At 41.7% G+C, this 20480-nt stretch overlaps 1 protein-coding gene across 1 annotated transcript in view; it reads left to right on the forward strand.

The window, feature by feature from the left end:
* The window catches only part of tmem45a (transmembrane protein 45a), a 74796-nt gene that overhangs the window by 19997 nt on the left and 34319 nt on the right, over nucleotides 1-20480 (forward strand). The window contains exon 2 of the mRNA XM_059968637.1: nucleotides 14638-14706. The gene's annotated coding sequence lies outside the window, so the exon portion shown is untranslated. The remainder of the gene's footprint in view (nucleotides 1-14637; nucleotides 14707-20480) is intronic.

Here is a 20480-nt window from a genome sequence, read left to right on the forward strand (position 1 = left end):
AATGGAATACAGAGCTGGGAAATGTACGACAATGCATTTTGGTTAAAGGAACAATAGCGCAGATTATTTTCTAAATGGGGAGAAAATTCAAACGTCAGAGGTGCTACAAGACTTGCAGGAGGTTAAAGAAGGGAAATGCAATGTTGGCATTTCTTTCAAGGGGAATAGAATATAAAAACAAGGAGATAATGCTGAAGCTTTACAAGACACTAGTAGGCCACACTTTGAGTATAGTCAACAGTTTTCCCTTATCTTGGAAAGGATGTATTGTCGTTGGAGAGAGTTCAGAGGAGGTTCACGAGGATGATTCTGGGTTAACACAGCGCTTGGCAGCTTTGGGCCTGGGCTCATTGGGATTTAGAAGAATGTGTGGGGATCCAGTTGAAACCTATTGAGTGTTGAAAGGACTGGATAAGGTGGATGTGGAGAGGATATTTCCTCTGGTGGGGATATCCAGAACGAGAGGGTGGTGTCTCAAAATTAAGGGGCGACATTTTAGAACAGAGGTAAGGAGGAAGATTTTTAACCAGACATAGGTGAATCTGTTGAATGCTCTGCCACAGAATGCGGTGGAGGCCAAGTCCATGGGTATATTCAAAGTGGAAGTTGACAGATTTATGATTGGAATATGCTAATAGGGCAGGTATATGGGGTTGAACAGGATCCAGGATCAGCCATGATGAAATGCTGGAGCAGACTCTATGGGCTGAATGGCTTAATTCTGCTCCTACGTCTTGTGGTCTTATGGACTTACTGGCCTATAATTTCCTTTCTTCTGCCTCTCTCCCTTCTTGAAGCGTGGAGTGACATTTGTAATTTTCCTGTTTTCTGGAACCATGCCAGAATCAACTGATTCTTGAGAGATCATTACTGATGTTTCCACAATTACTTCAGCCTCCTCTTTCAGAACCCTGGGGTGCACACAATCTGGTCCAGGTGATTTTTTTCTGACCTGATTGCTCAGTTTCCCAAACACCACCTCTCAAATATTGGCAACTTCACACACTTCTAACCCCGAACACATCAAACTTCTGGCATACTGCTAATGTCTTCCACAGTGAATACTGATGCAAAATACTTACTCAGTTCATCTGTCATTTTCTTGTCTCCCATAACTACCTCTTGAGCATCATTTTCTAGCAGTCTTGCCTTTCTTTTACACTTTATATATCTGAAGAAACTTAGTATCCTCTTTAGTATTACAGGTTTCCCCCGCTATCCAAAGGTTAGAGCATTCCTATGATACCGTTCGTAAGCTGAAATGGCATAAAGTGAAGAAGCAATTACCATTCATTTATATGGGAAAAATTTTTGAGCGTTCCCAGACCCAAAAAATAACCTACCAAGTCATACCAAACAACACATAAAACCTAGCATAACACTAACATATAGTAAAAGTTGGAATGGTATGATAAATACACAGCCTATATAAAGTAGAAATAATGTATGTACAGTGTAGTTTCACTTACCAGAATTGGGAAGATTAAGCCAAAAACTGATTTATAGAAAAAAATCAGCATGTACACGCATGTGAACACACCTACCCGTGCAAGGCTTCATGGTCATGGTAGTCTTTCTCGGAGTAAACACAAGTTTAAATCGGGCGTCCTCTTTTGGTTAGCGAAAACGGGTACTAATGTGAGTCTTTCATAAAAGCAAAGTTGTGTAAAGCGAACGTTCAGAAAGTGGGACACACCTATTCGATTACCTTTATATTCCATCTTAATAACTTTTTAGTTGCCTTCTGTTTATTTTTAAAAGCTTCTCAATCCTCTAACATCCCACTAATTTTGCTCTATTATATGCCCTCTTTGGCTTTTACGTTGGATTTGATTTCCCTTGTTAGCCACGGTTGTGTCATCTTGCCTTTACAATATGACATCCTCTTTGGGATGTATATATCCAGTGCCTTCCGAATTGCTTCCAGAAATTCCAGCCATTTCTGTGCTGACATCATCCTTGCCAGTGTTCTTTTCCAAGAAATTCTGGCCAACTTCTCTCTCATGCCTCTGTAATTACCTTTACTCCACTGTAATACTGATATACCTGTCCATAGCTTCTCCTCAAATTTCAGGGTGAATTCGATCATGTTATGATTTCTTTCCCCAGGGATTCTTTTACCTTAAGCTCTCTGATCATGTCCAGTTCATTCTAGAAATTCCTCTTCTTGGTATCAAGCACCAACCTGATTTTTCCTAAGCTACCTGGAAATTGAAATACCCCATGACTATTGTAACATTGCCCTTTTGGCAGGCATTTTTTAATCTCCCCGTTGTAATTTGTAGTCCCCATCCTTATTCTTGGGGGGGGGTGGGGGTAAGAGTCTGTATATAACTCCCTCAGGGTCTTTTTATCCTTGCAGTTCCTTATCTCTGCCTACAATGATTCAGCAGACTCTGTTACCTCTTTGTTATGATTTGCTTTCATTTCTTAACAACAGAGCCATGCCACCCCTCTGCTTACCTGCCTGTCCTTTCGATTCAAAGTCTATCCGTGGATGTTAGCTCCCAGCTATAATCTTCTTCCAGCCACAATTCAGTGATGCCCACATCATGCATGCCAAACTATAACTGTGCTACAAGTTCATCTACATTATTCTGCATATTGCACGCATTCAAATATAACCTCTTCAGTCACCTTCTTCAATATTGTTCACCTTTTACACAGCATCTCATCCTGTTGACCATAATTTGCTCTATTATCAGCCTCTTCTTGCTAGCGGTCTCTCTACACACTGTTTGTAAACTAACAACTGGTCCTCAGCACTGTCACTCCAGTTCCCATACCCCTGCCAAATTAGTTTAAGCTCACCCAAACAGCTCTAGCAAACCTGCTCGGAAGGATATTGGTCCCTCCTGGTTTCAGGTGTAACCCGTCCCTTTTGTACAGTTTGTTCGTTCCCCAGAAGAGATCCCAATGATCCATAAACTTGAACCCCTGCCCGTTGCGTCAGTTCCTTAGCCACGCATTCACCTGCCAAATCATCCTATTCTTACCCTGACTGGCATGGCACAGGCAGCAATCCAGAGATTACTGCCCCGGAAGTCCTTTTTTTAATTTGGGTTTCTACCTAGCTCCCTAAAATCTCTCTTCAGGACCTCCTCACCTTTTCTACCGATGCCATTGGTGTCTCCCAGAGGAGGAAGAGCCTTCACTTCGATGCCAACGATCGCTTTTGACTTTAATAGTGCTTTGAGGGCCTCGTGCATTGCCACCAGGTCCATGGAAGCAAATCTGATATTTTAGAACAGGACAGCATTACTCGAAACTATTCATTATCTCGAATTCTAGATGCATAGGTAATGGGCACCTCCTTTTAAAGGCTTTCTCTACCACTGATGCAAATAATAATTAGTTGAACCACTCCCATTTCTTCACCCCTTGATGTAAATTCTTTGTTAAGATGTAAGAGCTGAACACTGAAAATAGATGAAAGGACTCTTGATGATTTGTTATAATTACTTCATGGCAAAATTACAGTTTACCTCTTAGCTCATCTCTATTTTGAAAACATTTGGTTTAGTCTCTTTACTCCCTCTTGAATTTTTAGTTAGAGTATGAAAGGGGAAAAGCATGAAAATTTGGCATAGCATCTTATTTTACACTGGCTGATAACATGTAAGAAATTATTATTCCAGAGAGCAGACAGTCTCTATCAACAGCACACATGTTATATTTAAATTATTCTTTATTATGTGGGAGACTGGATGTAGGTGAAGTTACAGCTGAAGCCTTGTCATCATCATCTTCATAATCTGCACCCACCCTCTCCTTCCATTTTGGACTGAACACATTTTTCTCCATGCTGTATGTTTTTGCTTTGAAATTATTAGTCCTATCTTGCACTCATTTAGAAATGTATGTGTGTAACAGTATTTGCATGACAAAATTGTTCAAAGTTAAATTTGCATGTCACCACGTACAACCCTGACATTCTTTTTCTGTGGGCATACATAGCAAATCTATAGAACAGTAACTGTAAACTGATTCTTCTTGTTTGTTTCATCAGAAACTGTAAACCGTGCACTTTCAGATATAAATAAATAGCGATAAATAATGAGCATGAAATAACAAGAGTCCTTAAATGAGTGTAGTTATCCCCCTTTGTTCAAGAGCCAGAAGATTGAGGGGTGGTAATTGTTCTTAAACCAATTGGTGCGATTCCTGAGGCCATTGTATCTTCTACCTGATGGTAGCAGCGAGAAAAGAGCATGGCCTGGGTGGTGAGGATCTTCGATGATGGATGCTGCTTTTTTACAGCAATATTTCACGTAAATGTGCTCAGTGGTTGGGAGGGTTTTAACCATGATGCACTGGGCCAAATCCACTACCTTTTGTAGGATTTTCTGCTCATAGGCATTGGTGTTCCCATACCAGGCCGTAATACAACCAGTCAGCATACTTTCTACCACACATCTCCAGGAGATGAATCTTCAGTATGAATGATTCTTAAATATGAAGTACTTTCAAACATTTCTGTTTTATAAACCTAAACATGGAAATCAATGGGAGCTCTGTTTCTGTTTCCACGATGGGGACATAACTTCAGGAAGATAATATAAATAGTATTAAACTCTCAAATGAGTGAGACAGCAGGTTGTGAGGTAAAAGAGGTGTTGGAGAAATCTAATCAAAGATTGAGTGTTGCCTTTGCAGAATATCTGTTCAGTCCACAAATGTTACCCTGGGCTTGTTGCTTGTCACTTCTAATTCTCCATTCCCCTTTTCATTTTGTTTTCATTGAATTCAACAAATTCAGAAAGCCAGCTGATGCTCTTTTGAACTGGCCATTTCTGATGAGAAGCTATCTACCTCTAATGTTTTAATCCAATTTTATTTGCTGTTATTGTATACAAAATACTTAGTTGTTTCAGATTTTCAGCTTACATGTTGATTTTCTTTAACAGCATGCACTAGAAACAATCATGATATTGGGGCAACCTTGATTCCATCCTATCAGACATATCACCTTTCCCCCGAATTGTAAAACAAGTTATAATTCTGTTGAAAACTCATCGATGCGCAACATTAATTCTATTTATTTCTCCATAGATGCTGCCTCAGCAGTTGAGTGTTTCTGAGCATTTTCTGTTTCATTTTCAGTTATGAAAGGCAAGCTAGTTTAAGGTAGATTTGGGAAGCTAGATTAAGGTTTGATGGAAGATGAACAGCAGTTACCACATCTTCTCAAGAAGCAGTTTATAGACCTGGTTCTTGTCATCAACAAGGTTTTTTTTCCCTTTTTCCCCCCCACTGCTGGAATTCTTACTGAGATACAAGATTATGTAGCCCAGAAATGGGGCCTTTGGTTCACACTGGTCTACACTGACTATCAATGACGTAATTGCATTAGTCCCATTGACCAGCATTTGGTCTGTCCCTTTCCATGTCTTGGCAAGTAGTTGTCATTTATCAGTATAAAGAAAGGAACACATTCTCTCATCCATGTGTATGGTCAAAGTACAGAGGTAAAAAAACAATGCAAGGTATTTTGAATATGCTTTGCATATCTTGCTCTGGGGATCGAGGATGGGTGGTGGTGGAAGTGAAGGTAGAAAAGGATGTGTAAATAAAATAGATGTGCAACTTCCAAACGTATTCTGTTGTTCTAAACCAGCAAGGGAGGAAAAGGGCAGAAAGTTGTTTCAAAAGAATATGTAGGGAAGGCTGTTATTATTTTTTAAAACTGATTGCAACTTGAATCAGTGACCTTTTTCTGCAAGACTGCTGTGGCCTTTGCTGTTATATGGCAGGCGAAAGTGAATCCAAGAAAAGCACCAAAAAAACTTGTTTCAAAACTCTCTTTTAGGGTTAGGTAAAGCAAGAATAACTTTTCTGCAATCTGCTGGGGAAGTGTGGTCCTGTACTCTTCTGGTTTCCCCCCCCCCCCAACTTTGTTATCTGACATGCCGTCAATCCTGCCTTTTCCCACCCCTCTGACATCCAACATTACTATTACCGGTAAACGGTTTTCCTTCAGAGCTCTGGTTTATTCTTATCCGGAACCCCAGCTCATCCCAAATGATCACCACCAGTTTTCAATGGGTAAAATGAAAACTCCTGTCCTTTCTGGTCTTGAGTTCCAGGAAGAGCATTTTCTCTCATAAGACCGTTAGACATGGAACCAGAATCAGAGCATTTGTCTTGAGTCTGCTCCGCCATTCAATCATGGCCGATCCTTTTTCCCCTCCTCAGCCCCACTCCCTGGCCTTTCCCCTGTAACCTTTGATGCTGTAGCCAATCAAGAACCTATCAATCTCTGCCTTAAATACACCCAACGACCTGGCATGCATAGCTGCCTGTGGTAACAAATTTCACAAATTCACCACCCTCTGGCTAAAGAAATTTCTTGTGTCTGTTTTCAATGGACACTCCTCTATCCTGAGGCTGTGCCCTCTTGTCCTGGACTCTCCCACCATAGGAAACATCCTTTCCACATCTACTCTGTCTAGACCTTTCAACATTTGAAATGTTTCAGTGAGAACCCTCTCATGCTGAATTCCAGTGAGTACAGACCCGGAGCCATCAAACATTCCTTGTATGATGACCCTTTCATTGCTGGAATCATCCTTGTGAGCCTCTTCTGAACACTCTCCAATGCCAGCACATCTTTTCTTAGAGCCCAAAACTGTTCACAATACTCAAGGTGAGGCATCACCAGTGCTTTGTAAAGCCTCAGCATCACATCCCTTGTATTCTAGACCTCTTGAAATGAATGCTAACATTGCATTTGCCTTCCTCATCACTGACTATACCTGCAGCTTAACCTTTAGGGTGTTCTGCACAGGGACTCCCAATCCCCTTTGCATCTCAGATTTTTGGATTTCTCTCCATTTAGAAAATAGCACATTTATTTTAGCCAGAGGGTGGCGAATCAATGGAATTTGTTGCCACGGGCAGCAGTGGAGGCCAAGTCATTGGGTGTATTTAAGGCAGAGATTGATAGGTATCTGAGTAGTCAGGGCATCAAAGGCAAGAAGGTGGGGCAATGGGACTAAAGGGGAGATTGGATCAGCTTGATGGGCCGAATGGCTGGCTTCTGCTCCTTTGTCTTATGGTCTTATTTCTATCACCAAAGTGCATGACTATGCATTTTCCAACATTGTATTTCATTTGCCACTTTCTTGCCCATTCTCATAATCTGTCTCTGCCTTTCTACAGCCTACTAACTACCAACTGCTCCTCCACTAATTTTCATCTCTCCTGCAAACTTGGCAACAAAACCATCCATTCCATCATCTAAATCATTAATATATAGCATAAGAAGAAGTGGTCCCAACACTAGTCCCCTGCAGAACACCACTAGTCACTGGGAGCCAGCCAGAAAAGGATCTATTTATTTACAGTCGTTGCCTCCTACCAATCAGCCAATGCTCTAACCATGCCAGTACCTTTCCTGTAATATCATGGGTTCTTAACTTGGTAAGCAGCCTCATGTGTGGCACCTTGTCAAAGGCCTTCTGAAAATCCAAATATAAAACATCCACTATATCCCCTTTATCTATCTTACTTGTAATCTCTTTAAAGTATTCCTACAGGTTCGTCAGGCAGGACTTTTTCTGATGGAAACCATGCTTTGTCCTATATTGTCTGGTGTCACCAAGTACTCCATCACCTCATCCTCAACAATTACTTCTAACATCTTCCCCACTACTGAGGTCAGGCTAATCGGTCTATAGTTTCCTTTCAACACACACAAAATGCTGGTGGAACACAGCAGGCCAGGCAGCATCTGTAGGGAGAAGCACTGTCAACGTTTCGGGCTGAGACCCTTCGTCAGGATGTCCTGACGTCCTGGCCTGGCCTGGCCTGCCTGGCCTGCTGTGTTCCACCAGCATTTTGTGTGTGTTGTTTGAATTTCCAGCATCTGCAGATTTCCTTGTGTTTGCTCTATAGTTTCCTTTCTGCTGCCTCCCTCCTTTCTTAAAGAGTGGAGCGATATTTGTAATTTTCCAGTCCTCCGGCACTATGCCAGTGTCCAATGATTTTTGAAAGATCATTACTCATGCCTCCACAATCTCTACTGCTATCTCTTTCAGAACCCTAGAATGCAGTTCATCTGGTCCAGGTGACTTATGTACCTTTAGGTCTTTCAGCTTTTTGAGCATCTTCTCCCTTGTAACAGTAACCGCACTCACTTCTCTTCCCTCACACCCTTCAACATCTGGCACACTGCTAGTGTCTTCCACAGTGAAGACTGATGCAAAATATTCATTCAATTCCTCTGTCATCTCCTTGTCCTCCATTATTATTTCCCCTGCCACATTTTCTAGTGGTCCTATATCCACTCTCATCTTTTAATTTTTTTTTTACCTACTTGGAAAAAGCTTTTACTGTCCACTTTGATATTGTTTGCTGGCTTGCTTTCATATTTCATCTTTTCTTTCCTAATTATTCTTTTAGTTTCTTTCTGTAGGTTTTAAAAGCTTCCCAATCCTGTCTTCCCACTAATTTTTGCTTTGTTTTAAGTCCTCTTTTGGTTTTATATTAGCTTTGACTTTCCTTGTCCTATTTTGCCATCTGATTATTTCTTTGTTTTTGGAATACATCTATCCTGCACCTTCCTCATTTTCCCCAGAAACTCACACCATTGCTGCTCTGCTGTCATCCCTGCCAGCATCTCCTTCCAATATGCTTCAGCCAATTCCTCTCTCATACCTCTGTAATTTCCTTTACTCCACAGAAATACTGCTTAATCAGGCTTTACTTTCTCCCTATCAAATTTCAGGTTGAACTCAATCATATTGTGATCACTGCCTCCTAAGGATCCTTTTCCTTAAGCTCCTTAATCACCTCCAGTTTATTACATAGCGCCCAATCCAGTATAGCTGATTCCCCCCCCCCAGTAGGTTCAATGACAAACTGCTCTAAAAAGCCATCTCGTAGGCATTCAACAACCTCCCTGTCATGAGATCTATTTCCAACTTGATTTTCCCCAATTGGCCTGCAAGTTGATATCTCCCATGACTATTATAACATTGCCCTTTTAACACGCTTTTTTGATTTTCCCCATTGTGATCTCTGGTCCACATACCAGCTACTGTTGGGAGGCCTGTGTAAACCTGCCACCAGAGTCCTTTTATCCTTGAAGTTTCTTAACTCAATCACAAGGATTCAGCATCTTCCGATCCATGTCACATCTTTCTACTGATTTGATGCCATTCAGATGCAGGCCACACCCTCTGCTGATCTTCCAATCCCCATGACACAACATATAACCTTCAACTCCAACTCCAACCGTGCTTCAGCCATCATTCAGTGATGGGCACAACATCATACCTGACAATCTGTAATAGTGCAATAAGATCATTTCCCTTATTTCTTGTACTCCATGCATTGAGATATAACACCTTGAGTACTGTATTGCTAACCCTTTTGATTCTGTATCCCTAATGCACTGATACTCGGTACTGCTGGCTGTAATTATGTCCTGTCATCTGCCTACCCCTCCTGACAGTCTGACTGCATGCTGTCTTTGCTTTTTACCATCCATCCTGTCCCGAGTCCCTTCATTCTGATTCCCACCCCCCCCCCCCCCCGGCCAAATTAGTTTAAACCCTCTCCAACAGCTCTAACAAACTTGCCTGTGAGAATATTGGTTCCCCTTGGGTTCAGGTGCAGCCTGGCACTTTTGACCAGGTCATACCTCCTCCAGAATGGATCCTAATGATCCAAGGACCTGAAGCCCTGCCCCCAGCACCAGCTTCTCAGCCACACATTAATTTGTCAAATCATTCTGCTTCTACCCTCACTGCAATGTGGCACAGACAACAATCCAGAAATTGCTACCCAGGAGGTCCTGCTTCTTAGCTTTCTACCTCGCTCTATAAATTTTCTTTTCAGAATCTCTTTGTTTTTCCTTTCTATGTCATTGGTACCAATATGTACCAAGATATCTGGTTGCTCTCTCTCCCTCTCCAAGATACTGTCGATGCGATCCAAGATGTCCTGATCTTGGGACCTGGGAGGCAACGTACCATCCGTGTGTCCCGTCCATGGAATCTCCTATTTCATCGTCCACGGAATCTCCTGTCTGTTCCCCTGAATATTGAGTCCCCTATCAATACCGCTCCCCTCTCCTTCTACGCTACGGACCCATGCTTAGTGCCAGTAACCCCTCCATGGCATTCCCCTTGGATGTCATCCCCCTCAGCAGTATCCAAAACAGTGTACTTATTATTGAGGGGAATGGCCACAGGGGTGTTCTGCACTAACTGCCCTTTCTCATTTCCATTTCCACTGACAGTCACCCAGCTACTCGCTTCCTGCCACTTAGGGGGTGACTACCTCCCTGGAATTCTGATTATCTCCTCACTCACCCGTACAAGCCAAAGGTCGTCCGGCTGCTGCTGCAAATCCCTAACATGACCTTCAAGGAGCTGCAGCTGGAAGCACTTCATGCAGATGTAGTTCCCTGGGAGACTCTGGGTCTCAGAGGACTCCCAATATCTGGCATGAAGAACACACAACAGCCATTTACTTCATTAGGTGCAATAAGAGGGGAAAAAAGGGACCCTTAACGAAAGTTTACCCGGAGCCAACACCTCTTTCGAGCCAAAGCCTGACACTCCTACTCTCACCACTGGCCGCCCCGCTTCTCCCTTCTGTACTTTTAAACAAGTGTCGCTGACCTCCAAGAAACCTCATCACTGTGGCCTGTTTGTGTCACCTGACCAGGATTTCTTATGGGACAACAAATATTGTGAGGATGTGAATCTTGTTGCTGTATAGAGCATGAGAAAATAGGTGTTTTACTTACTTTAAGCTTGTAATGTAGACATTGTCCCAATGTCTGAGAAATTTTGGGGACTGGTTTCAGAGCAGAATTTTATAATGCAAATACCTTTTGTAGGGATAAATGTTTCCAGTTTGTGTTCAGGCTTCGTGGACATTGAGTTAATAACTCTACAGTTCCTTGTTCAAATAGCGATTCATTATTTCTTGGTTTTAGCTGAATGGCCTATCAATCTAATTAGACTTGGCTATCAGTGTTTAATTTGGTTTTATTTTATTTGACTTTCAAGTGTAATCTATCCATCTTTATGGGCATTAGATATTGAAAACCAGTCAGTGTGTAGACGTGAATCTATGCCCTCTGGTTCCTTAGAACAGGGCAAAGAAAACAAACTTCTCTGACTGCAACAGAAATAAAAAGCACACTGCTGGAGTAACTAGCCAGATTAATACACCAAAAGTAGAATGAGTTAAGTGTTGTCAACCCTAGAGATTTATGATTGTTGACCTATTCCTGTACCAGTGAGGCAGTACGCCTCCCAGCAGAATAGTCGTGAAGTGCGTTGATTACTTTTGTGTGTGTGTGTGTGTGTGTGCACGTAGGCTTTTGCATACAGAGTTCTCTGAAACTGAAACCATCTGCTGTGGAAACTGCCGTTTGTAGATTGTGCACTGGCTCCACATAAAATCCTAAGCAAACGTACTTCCTTGTAAGTGATAGAAGACTGTTGTTTGTTCTTGTCATTAGGAACTGACACTAGTCTATCAAGTTTTTTGACTGATGGTGCTTGCAGTCATTTTCAACATTTGACATAACTGTGTTCCAGGATATAGAATTTCAGGGTCGATTGGCAAAGTTATAGTTTCTAACAGCTTGAGGGTAATAATTAAACTAAGAGGGTGGAATTGTGGACGGACAGAGCAGTAAAAGGAGGTGGATGAACTAAGTGTTGGAAAACAGCGAGAGAAAGGGCAGGAAAGAGAAGAACGATCAGATGGTGGGATGGGAAGGAATCTAGTAAATGCTCATGACCATCAAAAAGTAGAACACAGTGCTCCAAAAACTGATCACCATAGCTACTTTGAATAACCCATCTCACCAAGTAGCCTTCCACTGCTGAGAGAAGTTAGTGGTCTGGTGGCCATATCTTCGTTGAGGTAGGTTTTGAGGAACGTGCTTCTCATTTCCCTTTCTCCACAAAATGCCATAAACATGCTATCACATATTAAATAGGTGTATGTAGCTCCTGTAACTGAATTTTTCCAACCTGGCTTCTATCCTGACAATGCACTGAAAATTGCCTGATATTGGGAGGAAACTCGGGAAGCAGGGAGAGTAGTGGAGAAAGCAGAGGTGGTGTGAATAGACATCACAGTACAGGCTCTTTGGCTCACAACCTTTTAAGCTACTCTAAGAATAATCTAACCTCTCCAATCTGTATAGGCCTCCATTTTTCTATTATCCAGCTGCCTCTAAGAATTTTCTAAAAGGCTCTTACTGTATCAGCCTCAACCGCCATTTCCACCTTGGGGTAATATCTCTGGCAATCCCCTCAACTTATGTTTGTTATCATCTTCTACACCTCTATCAAGTTGACTCTCATTGTCCTTTGCTCAAAATGAAAGCCCTCTTTCACTCAACCTATCTCCATAAGGCATGTTCTCTAATCTAGGCAACATCTGGTAAATCTCCTCTGCACTCCCTCAAAAACTTCCACTTCCCTCCTATAATGAGGTGACCTGACTGAACACAATATTTCAGGTGTGGTCTAACCAGGATTTTATAGAGCAGCAACGTTATCCTGTGGCTCTTGAATTCAATTCTTGACTAGTGAAGCCAATGCACCATAAGCCTTCTTAACAACCCCATCAAATTGTGTGGCAACATTGAGGGATAAATGGACATGGACCTCAAGATCCCTCTGTTTCTCCATACTAGAGTCCTGCGATTAACCTTGTACTTCATACTTTTCTGGATTAAACTCCATCTGGCACCTCTCGGCCCAGCTCTGCATCTTGCTACACTATCCACGACTCTACCAACCTTCATGGAACCTACAAACATACTTCAGTACCCCTCCCCCACTTCTTCATCCAAGTCATTTATACAAATCACAAAGAGCAGGGTTCCCAGAATAGATCCATGTGGAACACTACAAGTCGCCAACCTCCAAGCAGAATACATCCTATCTACTACCACCTTTTGCCCTTTGTAGGCAAACAAATTCTGGATCCATCGAGCCAGGTTTCCCTGAATTCCATGCCTCCTGACATTCTGAATGGATCTACTGGGGGAACCTTATTGAACGTCTTACTAAAGTCCATATACACCACTGCTGTACCTTCACCTATGTGCTTTCTCACGCCATCAAAGGATTCAATTAGGCTCATGAGACACGTCCTGACCTTCAAACTCATGCTGACTATCCCCAATTAAACTACAACTGCTCCTAAGTTCTGTCTCTAAGAATCTTCTCCAATAATTTGTCCACCACAGAAGTAAGACTCACTGGTCTGTAATTTCCAGGATTTTCCCTACTTCCTTCCTTGGACAAAGAAGTATTTGCCACTCTCCAATCACCTAGTACCACACCTGTAGCTGGTGAGGACTGAAGATCATTGCAAGGGCGCAGCAGTTTCTCCCTTTGCTTCCTGTTGTAATCTGAGCTGTACCCTGTCCAGCCCTGGGGTCTTGCCTGTCCTTGTGCTTTTCAAAGGTTTTCCAGCACATTGTCTTTTATATATATATATATATATATATATATATATATATATATGTCAACGTGTTCTACATGAGGAAAGAAGAAAATCTGAAGGGGTGAAAGGGATTTAGGAGAGAATGGTAATTGATGGTTTATAAAGGAGAAATCGGGGAAAGGTAAAGAGGAAAAATGGGAGTCACAGACAGCTAAATGGGTAGGAAGTGGTAGTGTGGGGGAAAGTAGTTGGGAGATGAAGGAATAGATTTGCTAACAATACCATATCGATTGGGTAGTTTTATAGTTAAGTGGTAAAATTCGAACTGATTAACACAGGGTTTTGTGTTCGGCAATGACCTCCAAAATAATTCAATTGAAACCTAATCTCAGAGCAATTCCACCTGTGCCCCCCCTCCCCCCGCGTTGGTAAATGCTATAGGAAATGTTACTGGGTCCGGCAGACAAAATCAAAATCTCTGCCGTCCCCTCTCCTGCCCCAACCTCTTTCATTGTTGAAGCCCAGCACTGGCAACCCAAACTCTGTTTCCACCAGCATCCTTCCACAGCACTGAGGAATCTGGAACACCCAAAGTCCTGGAAAGTCCCTAATTGCCCTGGAGCCTTTCTCCCTTGAAACCAACCCAACCCCCTTCTCCCATATGCTCACACCCCATTCACCCCAGACACTTCCTCCAGCTGATTTCTGAAGACCAGCTCTGCCTTCCTCCTGCTCCCTACACGCACCTTCCTTTCCCAACGTTGCCTTCACCCACGCATTCTGCCAAGATGTGAATCTGGCCAAGTGCCATTTGGGACACTGAATTTTTATTTAAACGTAGTCCTGTTTCTTTGCTATCATCTGAACTTTGCCAGGCACTTTTTAGAATAATATTGTGATTGTATCATATTTCCTCCTTCGCTTCTTAGTTTCTAAAACCTCAAACCTGTTTGTAATTACTGTTGCCAAATATAGGGCACTGGGGTGGGAAACTTGAAGTGGAAAGATCTGGGGTTATCTCAAAAGCTGGTATTCATATTGTAATTGATAGATATTTTAAGTATAATTTGATTATATACTGTATTATGAACAGTAATGTCACATTTTATTTTTCAGATGTGCAACATTGGTACCTTTCTAATCTGTCTCAAATCATAATGGATTCTTCTGTGTCTGTTTTAGTGATAAAGTTGTTTTCTTCTGCAGGTGATGTGGCACAGACTGAGCGAGTTATTCAAACAGAAACAAAGGTCGCTTATTGGCCATTGACAGCAGGTACGATATCACGTCTCCCTAATGCTTACCTATCACGTGACTAGTTCCTCTGCATTTCCCCAAGCTTTGCTAAGAATAATGAGCCATTATTAATTCCACTTTTAACATTTGAATCTGTCATTCTGATTGGGGAGTTTTGTACATTCATTAAAAATAACACCAAAGAATTTTTCAAAACTTATGTTGTTGAAAAAACTTCTGTTAAATGATGTCAAACCGAACTGGATAATTTGAATTAAAATTCTGCCGACATTCTTAGTTTATATTTAAGAAAAGACTCATGGTGAATGAATCTGACAGCCAGTGAAAATTCCCTTTACTTCAGGCACATGTAATTAGATCCTATTTCCAACCTAGAATTGTTTTGACCCTGCCTCTTTCTATAAACACAGTAATTCTAAATTAATTTTGCAAGAGTAAGAGCATATAGTAAATTGCTATATAACGAATATACAGTGCCTATAAAAAGTATTCACCCCTCTTGGACGTTTTCATGATTTGCTGTGTTACAACATTGAGTCTCAGAGGATTTAATATGGTTTTTTTGACACCAATCAACAGAAAAAGGCTCTTGTGTGTCAAAGTGAAAACAGATCTCGTCAAAGTGAGCTCAATTAATTACAAATAAATGAAACAGCAGCCTGGTTTCCTTGGCTGCGGAAGTCCAGGGAAGACCCTGTCAGGGAAGACCCTGTCAGGGAACTGTCAGGGAAGACCCTGTCAGGGAAGACCACCAAACTGATGGGATTGAGATGGCTCATTCCACCCCTGTTTGTGTGGATGCAGAGTAATTTGCTACCCCGTTACAAATTACTGGCACAAAATAACAGACAGTACACTGCAAACAATTAAAGGAATTCTATTTATGTATCTTAACTGAAGGGTTAGTAAAGAATAACAAAAAGAAAAGGACCCATTCGAATTAAACAGAGAAACGTGCGCAAGTTGGAGCTCATCTTGAACTTCTCTGTCAATCACACGCTGGGTCCTCTGACAGCGTGAATGTCCACACCACCTCCCGAACGTCACTTGCAATCCATCTCGGACAAATGGGTCTCCCACCAGATTGTACGCTACCTCTGTTCTCCCCAGCATCTTCTCTCTCCATCTCTCACCAGTTTAAAAAAAACCCCAAGCCCAACCTTAGTGTCCCTCACTGGAGAAACCTCCCCTTATTTCGACCATCCTAATTGGATGCATACCTTTCTCCTCATCCCTTATCTGAAACAATAACCCAAACAAGCTGAAAACAAGCTGTTCTTGCAGAACTGCCAAATTGCAGCATAATATGAACCAGGGTATTACGTATAAAGCACAAAATAATTGATTACATAAGTATTTACTCCTTTCAAGTCAGTATTTAGTAGATGCACCTTTGACATTACAGCCTTGAGTCTCTGTGGATCAAATCTCTTCAGCTTTGCACATCTGGACACGACAATTTTTCCCCATTCTTCCTTTCAAAATTGCTCAAGCTCTGTCACATTGCATGAGGATAATGAGTGAACTGCACTTTTCATGTCCAGCCACAAATTCTCAATTGGTTTGATGTCTGGACTCTGACTTGGCCACTCCAGGACATTAACTTTGTTTTTAAGCTTTTGGTTTTATGCTTAGGGGTCATTGTCTTGCTGGAAAACAAATCTTCTCCCAAGTCGCAGTTCTCTTTCAGACTGCATCAGGTTTTCCTCAAGGATTTCCCTGTATTTTGCTGCATTCGTTTTACCCTCTACCTTCACAAGCCTTCCAGGGCCTGCTGCAGTGAAGCATCCCCACAGCATGATGCAGTCTCCACCATGTTTCACAGTAGGGACGGTGTGTTTTTGATGTGTGGTGTTTGGCTTACACCAAACAGTGTTAAGTCTGTTGGGCAAGAAGCTCAATTTTAGTTCCATCAAATCATAGGACCTTCTTCCAGCTGTCCTCACAATCCCCCACATCCCTTCTGGCAAACTCCAGCCGAGATGTGAGTTTTATTTTTCAACAATGGCTTTCCCTTTGACATTCTCCCGTAAAGCTGTGACTGGTGAAGCACCTGGCAATGGCTGTATGTGCAGTGTCACCCATCTCAGCCACTGAAGCTTGTAGCTCCTTCAGAGTTGCACTGGGTATCTTGGTGGTCTCTCTCACTGGACCCCTTCTTGTACGGTCAGTCAGGTTTTAAGGATAGCCTGCTCCAGGCAGATCTGCAGCTATGCCATACGTACTCTTTCCATTTCTTGGTCACTGACAACTGTACTTCAACGGATATTCAGTGTCTTGGAAATTTTCTTGTGTCTATCTTCTGACTTCTGCATTTTAATAACCTTTTCGCAGAAGTTCCTTGGAGTGTTCTTTTGTCTTCATGGTGCAGTTTTTTCCAGGGTACTGATCCATCAACAGTTGGACCTTCCGGATAGGGGTGTATTTTTACTACAATCAATTGAAACACCTAGACTGCACACAGGTGATCTCCATTTAACTAATTAGTGACTTCTAAAACTAGTTGGCTGCAACACTGATGATTTAGTGTTTCATATTAAGGGGGGGGGTGAATACTTATGCAGTCAATTATTTTGTGTTTTATATGTATAATTAATTCAGATCATTTTGTAGAGATCAGTTTAAACTTTGACATGAAATTCTTCAGTTGATCAGAGTAAAAAACAATAAATCCACTGATTCAATGTTGTAAAACAATTTCCGGGGGGGGGGGGTGGGTGGTGTGAATACGTTTAAAAAATATAGGCACTGTATATATTAACTATTTTGGTTTCTTAATTCTTTCCAAACTTTAAATACTGAGACCTGCCTTCATCCTTCCAAGCAGTCTAAAGGCTCCTTACTCACATTTCTCACATTTCCATGTGGGAATGGACAAGAGTTACCGAAACGGGCATTCAGAGAGGAAGGTGGGAGTAGTTGAGAGTTTGCAATCCTGTAGTTTATTCACGTTGTTATCTTGTTTTTAGTGAATTTTCTTCTGGCTGCATATTCTGACATTTTTGTATGTTTCTGTATATTTTGGCATTGCATACAATGGCTACAGCATGAAAGGAGGACATTTAATTTATCTCATTCATACTCCCTACCATTACCCAACCCAGCCCTGCCAAACCTTTTGGATACTTAGCTAGTTTATTTCTGAGCAGCACAATTGCAACTAAACTCAAACCACTTGTGGGTTCCGAAAGAAAATGATCATGTGTCTTTGATCTTGACCCCTATGCTGATAAGTTTTCATCTCTCCTGCCTATGCTCTTCATGATTTTAAATACTTCTATCAGACCCCTTTGCGGCCTCTTCTGTTCCAAGGAGGACAAACCAGTTTTCTCTAATCCATTCACTTAACTCTGGAATTATATTGATAAATGCCTTTGTGTCTAATTCTCTGTCCAAAACCTTCACGTGCTTTTCAGAGGAGTGCACTCAAAATGGCCACCATATCTCTGAGCTAGTATTTTTTAAAAATACATAATGGATCTTTATGACTTGATTTCTCTTATACACCTTGCTCTGATTTATAGAGGCAAAGCTCTAATAGGCTATTTCAACCACTTTCTTAACCTACACTGTCTCTTTTGAGTTCAAGTTTAATTGTCATTCTACCACACATGAATACCCACCTCACTGCTGTCTCACCCCACTCTTCAGCAGTAAACTGGTGAGCTGGACTTGCAGCATGCCACGCCACCAATGTCCATCAGGGTCCTGTGATCACAAGAAAAAGCAACTAAGACAATCACTTGCTGTTGGACCTCCTTTGTATAGCAGCATTTCTGATGTAGGCAGTGTCACGGTCCACACCAAGACCAGCTCCTTCAGTTTCTCTGCCAATGAGCTGCTTGCTGTTGGGGAAGACCTGGCAGTACTTTAAGTTTGTAATGTCCAGTGGGGTCTTATGATGGTAAATTGAATAGCCAAAAGCTCCTTGGGTTGACCCTCAGAAGCTGCTGTGTCTGAGCACGCCACCATCTCACTGGAAAACTTCAGTTATCTTTCAATGAGCCATGGACATACAGTACGTTCCCAAATCTCTTTTGTATCCTTTTCAAATTTCTGCTGCCCAGTTTACATTGCCTCTTCTCATTTTATTTTCAAAAATGCAATACTTTGTATTTTTCAACATTAAATTTCATGTGCTACCTATATGCCCATTGCTCCACTCTGTTAATCCTGAAGTCTACATTATACTGAATATTCCTACATCTCATTTTTTGCATTTCTAAAATTTTGGAAATTATGTCCCTTACACACAAGTTTAAGTCTAAAATGTAGTGTTCCGAGTCCTGACACTTCCACCAGTCTGAGAAACAACTTCTAGTGTTTCTGCAAGGGCAATTTTCTGTCAACATAGTTTCAATCGTTTTATTCCATGGGTATTGAGTCGTAGAACAAGACAACACAGAAACAGATCCTTCAGTGCATCTAGTCTGTGCCGAACTATTAATCTCCGAAGTCCCAATGACTCTCAACACCCCTTTCATCCATAAACCTATCCAAATTCTCTTAAATGTTGAAATTGAACCCGAATATACCTCTTCCACTCTCTGAAGAAATTCCCTTGTGTTCTACTAAAACATTTCAGCTTTCATCCTTAATCCATTAACTCTAGTTGTAGTCTCGCCCAGCCTCAGTGGAAAAAGCCAGCTTGCATTTGCTCTATCTATACCGCCCCTAATTTTTGTATACCTCCATCAAATCTCCTCTATTCATTTACACTCTGGCACATAAAGTCCTATCTATTCATCCTTTCCCTATAATTCAGGTCGTCATGTCTTGGCAACATCCTTGTAAATTTTCTTTGTACTCTCTGGATCTCATTTACATCTTTCCTGTTGGTAGGTCACCAAAACTGCACGCAATACACCAAATTAGGCCTAATCAATGCGTTGTACGACTTCAGTGTATCATCCCAACTCCTGTACTCAGTACTTTGATTTATGAAGGCCAGTGTGCTAAAAGGCTTTCTTTAGGATCCTGTGACACCACTTCAAGAAATTGTGGATCTGTATTCTCAGTTCTCTCTGATCCACGACACTCCTCAGTTTCAGATCTACTCTGGTTGGTCCTCCCAAAGTGCAGCATCTCACACTCGTCTGCGTTAAATTCCATTGCCATTTTTTTTTCCCAGCCTGTTTTTCCAGCTGGTCCAGATCCTGCTGCAAGCTTTGATAGTCTTCCCCACTGTCCCATACACTCCCAGTCTTAGTGTCTTCAGCAAATTTGCTGATCCACTTCACATTCACTACATTATCATCCAGATCATTGATATAGATGACAAACAAGAAAGGACCCAGCACCGATCCCTTCGGCACACCACTAGTCATAGACCTACAGGTAGAGAAGCAACTATCTTCTACATTTTCTGGCTTCTTCCATGGAGCAGATGTCTAACCCAATTTGCTACCTCATCTTGAATGCAAAGCGATAGAACCTTCTGGACTAAACTCCCTTGTGGGACCTTGTCAAAGGCCTTGTTAAGGTCTATGAAGGCAACATCCCCACTGCCTTGTCTTCATCAATTTTCCTGGTAACTTCCTTGAAAAACTCTACAAGATTAGTTAGACATGTCTAACCATGTGCAAAGCCATGTTGACTATCCCTAATCAGTTCCTGTCTATCCAAATACTTGTATCCAATCCCTTAGAATACCTTCCAATAACTTGATCACAACTGATGTCAGAGTCACTGGCCTATAATTCCGTGCTTATTCTCAGAACCTTTCTTAAACAATTGGTCCTGGTGAAGCGCTTCGGCTTGAAACGTCGACGCTACTCTTTTCCAAGATGCTG

Source organism: Hypanus sabinus, chromosome 4, assembly GCF_030144855.1.
Source record: "Hypanus sabinus isolate sHypSab1 chromosome 4, sHypSab1.hap1, whole genome shotgun sequence".
Classification (NCBI taxonomy): Eukaryota; Metazoa; Chordata; class Chondrichthyes; order Myliobatiformes; family Dasyatidae; genus Hypanus; species Hypanus sabinus.